Source organism: Eurosta solidaginis, chromosome X, assembly GCF_040869045.1.
Source record: "Eurosta solidaginis isolate ZX-2024a chromosome X, ASM4086904v1, whole genome shotgun sequence".
Lineage (NCBI taxonomy): Eukaryota > Metazoa > Arthropoda > Insecta > Diptera > Tephritidae > Eurosta > Eurosta solidaginis.
The window spans coordinates 44,151,248-44,160,882 of NC_090324.1; the positions used below are offsets into that span (position 1 = coordinate 44,151,248).

The 9,635-nt window shown below is 38.7% G+C and overlaps 1 pseudogene; it reads right to left on the bottom strand.

Moving 5' to 3' along the window:
• Positions 1–397: 397 nt before the first annotated feature.
• On the bottom strand, positions 398–3,248 carry LOC137234882 (protein fem-1 homolog C-like; annotated as a pseudogene).
• Between the last annotated feature and the right edge of the window lie 6,387 nt (positions 3,249–9,635).

Genomic DNA, 9,635 nt, shown 5'->3' on the forward strand with positions numbered 1-9,635 from the left:
GGGGGGGGGGGGGGGGGGGGGGGCTTTTTTATTCTTTGGCACACTATGGCCAAAACACTGCAGTTAATAACAATAAGGGCAACTTCCTATTCACAATTCAAAGAATCCCCCCCCCCCCCCCCCCCCTTCAGGGACACCTACTAAAGCAACAACTTGAAAAAACTCTCAAAGCTAAAAAGTATATTTTTCTCAAAAAATAGAAGTCTGTGCAACTCATAATAGTACATGCAATCTCATCTGCAGCTTAGCAGTATCCGAAAGTATTTCATTTGAGCAATTCTAGCGCATGCATAAGAGTTTCCGGTGCGGGGGGATCCATAGAATCGAAATGCGTTGCTGTAAATTTGGCGGCAATGCAGCATAACGTTGTATCCAGTTCCATTTACCAAAACTGTGCCTAAATCGGTTTCACGTTTAATACGCTCACAGCCTCTTCGATTTCTTCGTGACCCGTGAAGGACATCTCAACATCACCTAAGAAGAAGAAAAACAAAATTGTTAAATGTATTCAAAATACTTCACACGATGTGGATACTAAGAACTTTCAAGTATCGTCACACATATGCACATGCATGTTGCGGTGATGGTCAAGAATATTGCACGTGAATCATTTAACGTACTACTGTAGCGACTTTTAACGACTCATGTTGCCGACAAAGCTTATTTAACTATGTTTGAGTATCGAATTTACCAATGGTTATCCGACCGAGAAGGCGACGATGTGATTGAAAATCTACCCAATCATTGCTCTCTATAGGATATTCATGTATGTAACGTATCCAAATATCACGTGTAACCCCCTGAAGAATCATTTATTTTCACCTTGCTAACATGTCGAACTTTATTGAATGCCTTTTGTAGCGTACGTGGCTTGGATGGCCCAACACCACGCCAGAGAACCAATCGACAACCATGATGTAGAACATGTTGTTCAAAGTCCGGTCGCAGCCATGGGACATTATCACACGGACATTCGCACGCATTTATTTATCTGTTTTGCGTCTATGTATAATTGAAATCACACACAATACATTAAGTACGATGAATTACTTATAATTGTGGTTCATTGAGGGCTACTAAGTACCTTAGTTATCAAAGGGCTAATGCCCACAACACACACAATCACCTACGCTCCTGCAATACTGAGAGTGAAAGGGTTTATCTTACTTAAATCTTTTACTGTGTCTTAGCGTGAATTTCAAAAGAACAAATTCATCAATTTCTATGCAATTTTCCCTTGTTTTTCCAATCAGTGTTTACGATATCCTCAGCTGGCAATTATTTGTTATTATTTATATATTAGACAACGTTAAGGGTTGCCAAGCCTGTATGTACATATACATAATCCAGTGCTTATGCTGTCGTCACGAAAACGTTCTGTGTCGCGCTTCTGGCCACGTTCAACCACACCACGTGACGTTGCCTCGTCACCGATCAGACATCGCAAATACTTGTGGAGTCTGTAGAAATAGACATATCTTTTGCACTTGGAACTAGATGCAAGTCTTCAATTCAATATTTGATACGGCGAGTTAACAGAAAGCTACCTGGATACTTCTGTAAGTGCAGAAGTTGCCATTGTGACAACAGCCATATCCGAGCATGTGTTTCGTTCTCGTTCTATACACATTGATACCTTTATCATCGGCACTTAAAGTTACGGCGGTATCATCTGTCTGTTGATGGTGAATATTCTCACTGGGTTTAAGCTGTTGTTTAATGGATTATTTTTAAAAAAAACCAGACTCCTTATTATACGTTACTAAACTATTATTATTTTGCTTATTATGAAATATACTTCCATCGAAAATTCTGTTTGGGAAATTCTGCTCTTGGTGGTTATATTCCTGGAAAGAAGGACAAGTTACATGGTCACACAACTCCTTCTCGAAATTAGCAGCATTACCTTGCGATATAAAGATGTTTGAAGTCTCTAACTCACCCACGACCAAATAAAGGTCACGAGTGGTTCGTAACAAGCAGTTGCTTTACGTTTGTGTAAGTCGACCATTAAACATACCAGCGCTTGTGCAGCATAACATGTATCGAAATGTAGTATGGAACAATGTGCTACACGCACTTCCAGCAAAAGGCGCCATAAATCGAAACGAAAAAGCATATCTTTGTGCGTTATACCGAGTATACGTTCACAAATTAATAGACTTTGAATACGCATTGCAGCCATATCTGTCAAGCTCTTCGAGAGTGGTAAATTCCACGGCATTTCCATATGCCTTCCGTAGTGGCCCTTTTGGCAGCTTTTCAAGGTAGGGTGTGTGTGAAGCGCCGATAAGATGTGCTAATCGCCAATGAAGTATCGCTACTCTAGTCGCATTGTGTTCATCCAAAAATATTGAACCAATCAATTCATGCGCTTCTGCAATACGTTCGTCTGAGTATTCGAGGTGTGTTTTTAAATAATCGAAAATTTGATTCGCCCCTTTAATGCAAGCAGTGCGTAGAGCATCATCACCGTAGCGACTCCTAACATATGGATCGGCACAATGTTCTAATAACAGCTTGATAATTTCTAGCCTATGTTCCTGTATCGCATAATGTAGCGCAATATTTTCTTGTATAACCTTGGCATTAACATATGCGCCTTTATTAATCAAATATAAACATAAGTGTGTGGATTGTACTGAATTTATCAAACAAGTGCCACCATTAATATTTGGTTTCTTAATATCCGCACCACCTTCAACTAGGTGTTGAACAATTTCCACATTTGTCATAAAACATGCACTACGCACTGGTGTCGATCCAGAATCGGAGGTGGCAATTATATCACAGCCAATGCGTATCAAATATTTGACCATAGGCAATTTTCCGGAAACTACAGCACACCAGAGTGGCGTGACATAATTAAAGGTATGATCTTCGTTAAGGCCACGCTGTTCAATATCAGCCTCACAAACGGTTACCAAATATTCTGCTACAGGCACGCAACCACGTTTACAGGGTATGAAAAGCGGTGCGCAACCATTTCGCGTTTTTTTTTTCACAATTTCGCGACGAATGTCACGGCAATAGCTTTCCAAATCATCACAAATTGCTTTGAACAGCACAGAGTCATCCTTACAACGTTTACATTCTTCTATTAAATCATAATTTAATTTTGTGATTTTTCTTTGCCTACTGGGCACTATGTACGATAGCCAGCCGTTATCTCGGCCCACATTTGTTGGATCTGTTTTTACATTTAATCCAGCTGTGCCATTATTGGAATTAGAATTACTACTACTCATTACTGCGCCGAGTGTGCGAGACCTCCACTGGCCAGCTGTTACGTTATTATTGGGGGTTTTTTCAAGCTTCTGTGTAGAACTCTTCGACCTCAAGGATATTTTATTGTAAGTGTCAGCAATTTGCACCTTATTTAGATGACAATGAACAATTTAGGTGGTATTTTTTCGACTTTTCATCACCAATACCTGAAACGAGAAAACGCAAAAGTAAAGAAGTTAGAAAATGTACAACTAAACCACGTTTCAGTGTAATGAAAATTCATTCTAAATAGTATGTATACTCACTTCTATGAATGAATGACATTTTTGAATGAACGTAACAAGGTTGCCACTCGTCTGACTTTGCAGTTTTTGTTTCTTAAGCGGTGAACACATTGTAGGCGTTACCATGGGACCATAATTCGGATCCGTGAGATCTGACAAGCACGACAAGTCATACGCGAGCTAGGTAGGTGCCCGACATACCCTACCAACCACTATGGTTCGGGACACAAAAAAAAAACAAAAAACCACAAACCACCAAAGGAGAAAAGAGGGGAGGAAGGACAAAATAAAAGATAAAAAAAGGAAGAAAAAAAGAACTTTGTCCATTCACCGTCCAAAAATTACAATTTATTTGTTATAAAATATATTTACACACTGACAGGGCAGAGACCGACGTAATCCCTCTTAATGCGAGCTACGCTTTCGCTGGCGATGCAACCCCAGCGAGGAAGCCGAGGGGTATCGCTTCCCGCAGCTACACTTATAGGGTGCGAAACCCATGTGGAGATTGAGGTGGGCCTTCAATGTGGTAAAGCAGCTGAGCGTGTGCCCACACACCCGGCACACAAATTATTGGCCGCCCGCGGAGTCTGCGCGCACCCAAAGGATGCCCTCATAACCCCGATAAAAACGGGTGTACCACGAGGGTCCCACGTCATAATACCGCACCTTCAAGATTATGCGGTTGTAGTTCCGCGGCACATTCAAGAATGTAATGCGAAGATTGGAAGATATGGAAGATGATCCCATAACCAAAAAAAAAAAGGACTACAACCCATATACTCACATGTTTTTCTCCTTGGGTGAAACTTGCCACTTCGCCTGTCACGCTACAAATGCCGGTTATGTGCACAGACACAGCGAGTATAACAACACAAAAATAGAATGCTGCCAGACAAACAACAGCAAATAAGTAAAACCAAAAGCGCTGATCACATGAACAGCGGTCGACGATAAGCTGAATTTCACAAAACAAAATATGAGAAAAAAAAAACGTAACTCACTTTCCATAGTGAAGCCTTCTTCTAAATTCGAACTTAGCTTAAGACTGTCTCCTAAACTACGAAGAAATAACTTTCGAAGGAGACCTTTCAAGTTATTAGCCTAACCTTAACTGCGGAAAAGCTAGTTGGAGATTATGATACAATTTTCAAGATTAACAAAAATAACTAAAGGAAAGTTAAGAAACTTGTATGAAATAATAATTCAACCAAATGAACTTTATGAGAAAAACCCACAAAAAAAAAAACGAAACATTTCAGAATTCAGGTCGCGTCAGAACTCAAAGGGGAATGTCCGCAAACACTTTCGCGACATGACCATTAGGTATCGTTACGCTGCCAAATTGGCAGCACCGCACAGCTGTATCGCTACAATAAGTTAAAGAGTTATCAGCAGACAGTTCTACAAATTGCCACACTCGATAGTATAGGATATTCCGGCCAGGGTTGTGTTGAAACCAACATACACCCCACAATTTGGGTTGCTCACCCAACATGGCCAAAATCAACAGAGAATGTTCCACGGCAGCGAATAAAGGCCTCTTTACATTCATCGCACAAAATTAAATGCATAATTTCGTCGGCCTCTACGCTCCGCTTAAACTCGCTTTATTCATCTCTTTTAACATACGTTTTGTAATAAAACACCTCCGTTTCACACAGCCAACCTCACGATCACTCGCCTTGGCACCTCAAGAGATGCCACACCTCCTCCAACAAAACAAGCAGTCGCCCCGAGAGCGACACGATACATTCGACGCTGGAACGAAGAACTCGGCCTCTTCGTCCAACCAAACAAAAATAATGCGAATCTGGAACGGAGACCTCGGACTCTCCGTCCAACAAAAAAAAAATTTTTTTTGCCAGTCTGGAACGGAGACCTCAGCCTATTTACCAGCAATATTTACCTTCTACGTCACATCACTTTACGGATTCTATATATATCTAAGAATTATGTATAAACCAATGGCAAGAAATATTCACTTCACTGTTCATAACCGCTAGTTTTTTCATCTTAGCTCAGGTGGCATGCTAAGCAAGTCGGAAAGGATTCCCGGCCATTTTGCGTCGCAGACGAACTCCTCATTAGATTAAGGTTAGTGTGTAAGTCTTATATTCATTTTTCTAGTTTCAGTGGAGGTCATTGGCGGAAAACGATGTTGCGTATCGCAAGGTGGGCCGGCATGTTTAGGCAGGATGCCTACCTTTTCCGCACCTGATTGCGATCCCCCCAATACAACTCTGCAAATCGATACTCGATACTCGACTTAATTTATAACCACCCACACCATCACCCTCATGCATGTACATGCACGTGTATGTGTGCTTTTTGTCAGAACTCATGCATATGCATGCCTGGGTTGATGTGTGGGTGCCTTTCCCCTCCAAAACGGAGGATTTTGCGGGTCAACGGTTGTAGCTTGCAATACAACCGGCCTCTTGAACTCTAACAGCCGACCAACTAACATCTGCCGCTAGGGATCTCCACTGTTTTCAACATTATATTCAGGTAAAATTGTAAGCAGTTTATTTTACTTCTACCCAATAAAACGTATTATTATAACGATAAATTCTCGTCTTAATTTTTTCTTCTTTATTTCAAAACCCAACCCGTTCATTGAGATCGACCCGGTGCGCCCACCTACCTCCAGGATTAGACGCACCCCGGCCGAACACATGTTGTATATTAAATGAAACAAAAAAACGTCCCAAAAACGTTTTTGATTTTAGGTCAAAGCGGCAACCGGCATCATAGCGGCCGTATTGCATAGGCAGTATATTACCCACTATATTTATTATTAGACTAACTTTGTTGGATTATATATCCATTAATCGGATGCTTAGATCCCATAATCCTAATTTGTTTATGTCACTTAAAGTTATGAAATCAATTTTATTTTAGTAAATATGTTTGCGTGAATAATTTCAATGTTTTCGTTTGTTTTTCTTTTCTTTCTAATTTATTCTGCTTTGTTATATCTTAGTATTATATTGTTCACAGACGATATTTTATGGTAGATATGGTCATATATATTCATGAAATGGAGTGTTTACAAATTTAATACAAATTAATTACGTACATAGATCTCAATGGGAATCCCAACATTAAATATCCGAACATTAGAATCTTCATATTTCCACAATGATCATATTAAAACCCAGAAAATAGTCTAAGTGCACTTATTGCGTTTTTATATGAAACTATTTGTTCCCTTCACTTAATTTTTTCGCAATTTAAGTACTTTATTTTTTTTTCTTTAATTAAATTTTTTTTTAGTAAACTCTGCCTTCTTTCTCACTACATAATTTTTTATATTTTTATTTTATTTTTCATGAAGGTATTCTCTATTCTACTCGAAATTTTTGTTTTGTGTCACACTTACATATTACATATGTATTTATACAAAATTAAACGGGTGGCGAGAAATAGGCTAAATTCCTTTAGCAAATTTATTCGTTTTTAACTAAAAGTTCATGTTTTTTGAATTATGACACTATTGAAGTAAATGGGCGATATATGTATATGGGTGATATAGGCGTACTGGGGAACCGAACTCCCAAAATTAACTTCGGTAGCACGCCAACGGGGACCTTCCGGGTGGTATGGAAAAACCTAATTTTCAATTCAATTTCAAGTAATTTCACCATAAATCTATGTCAATTTCATTTTATTTTACATAATTTTTATATTTTTGTTTAAGGAGCTCCATACCAAAACGTTATAATTACATGTGAAAAGTTGATAGAAAACTTAAGAAAATACAATCAAAAAGTACAAAGTCTTTGATCAAATTCAAAATTTTAAAGAAAAAGTTAAGTAAGTTAGACCAATTTGCTATATTTCCAACACGTTTTTCGAATTTCGACCACAGGCGATACTAGTATTCATTAAAATATTAAATGATCTTACACATAAGTACAAAAAATCATAATCAAAACCATATTATAAGCTTTCATCTTTATTGTAACAAAAAAAAACCACAAGGAAAACCCTAAGGGAAATTAGAATTTAATGTAACCAAAAAAAAATTCCTTTAACTAATAGCAAAAAAAAAACATTAAAAACAAGTAAGGAAGGTTAAGTTCGGGTGTAACCGAACATTACATACTCAGTTGAGAGCCATGGTGACAACATAAGGGAAAATAACCATGTAGGAAAATGAACCGAGGGTAACCCTGGAATGTGTTTGTATGACATGTGTATCAAATGAAAGGTATTAAAGAGTATTTTATGAGGGAGTGGGCCATAGTTCTATAGGTGGACGCCATTTAGGGATATCGCCATAAGGGTGAACGAGGGCTGACTCTAGAATTTGTTTGTACGATATTGGTATCAAATGAAAGATGTTAATGAGAATTTTAAAAGGCGTGGGCTTAGTTCTATACGTGGACGCCTTTTCGAGATATCGCACATAAAGGTGGATCAGGGTTCACTCTAGACTTTGTTTGTATGATATGGGTATCAAATGAAAGGTCTTAATGTGTATTTTAAAAGGGAGTGACCCTTAGTTCCATAGGTGGACGCCGTGTCGAGATATCGCCATAAAGGTGGATGGGGGGTGACCCATGCTACATCCCCCCTGATCAGAGCTTCAGCCTCAAAGATCTGATGGACATCATTAATCTGATTTCAACACCCATCATACTAATGGGCGACTTCAATGTATGGAGTCCCCTCTGGGGTTCAACTGCACCTAACAGAAGAGGTAAAATCATTGAAGATTTAATCCTCTCAAAACACCTATTTGTACTCAATGACGGTTCTCCTACACATTGCTCAACCCAAACAACCTTTTCCCATCCCGATATTATCCTCTTCTCAGCATCCATAGCTCCGAAGCTTTCCTCTAAAGCGTCAAATGACCTGCACAATAGTGACCACTTCCCAATCATAACTTCCCTTTCAATCCCCACTCCCTCTCAAATCAAACCCACTGCTAAACTCATTCTTGAAAAAGCCGATTGGCCTAAATTCTGTGAAATATCAAAATCCCTTTCTAATGAAAAACCATGCCTGACGGATATAAAAGCAGAAGCAGCAGCAATAAAATCGATTATTCGCTCAGCTGCTCACCTCGCAATACCCCAAGCTAGCACGAAACAATTCTCTTCTAAATTACCTTACTGGTCGAATCTCTTGTCGATCCTTAGAAACTAAAAACAAAAGGCATGGTCCCAATATAAAAGTAATAGAACTGATGAAAATCTTATTAAATACAAAAAACCAAATCCCCTCTTCAGGCGCGAGTTTAAATCGTCAAAACGGCAATACCATGAAAAATTTACTTCGGAAATCACACCCTCATATAGCCCCAACAAATTGTGGGCGGATATAAAAACTCTTACTTCTTCACCCCAACGAAATCACATCGCATTTATTCATTCAGCAGAAGGCCCAATCAACGACTCACAAATCATCACGGCTAAATTTGCTGAAACCTGGTCAAAGTATTCACATTCGTCAAACTTCAGTTCAGATTTCAACACCCTTAATGAAAAGATTAAAAAAGAAATCTATATAAATCACTGTCCCACCTCTTCCCCAACTAAAACTGATTCTTCAATAATATTAGTTGAATTTGAGAGTACTATCTCGGCAATGACCGGCAAAACCCCGGGTGCATATAAAGTACCTTATCCCATTTTACGTAATATACCTTTTCCCTTAAAGTTAAGACTTATACAGCTATACAACTTGATCTTCGATGAAGGTATATACTCACAAGAATGAAAAACTGCGGCTATTATACCTATCCTAAAAGCTAAAAAACCTAATACTGATTTTCTGAACAACAGGCAAATTTCACTCTTACCGTGTACGTCTAAAATTCTAGAAAAAATAATTTCACTTAGATTGATATGGTATGCAGAACAAAATGGTTTAGTTAATCCCCACCAATTCGCATTCAGAAAAGGCTTAGGCGTAATTGACCACCTTTTGATGTTTGAACATTTTACCTCCCACGCTCTTGCTACAAAATCTCAAGTTCAATACTGAGTTTAGAATTTGAAAAATCCTACGACAGGATTGGTGCTCATTGCGTCCTCGAAGAACTTAAAGGATGGAAAGTTGGAGAAAAGTTGTATAACATCGTAAAATATTTTTTATTAAATCGTAACT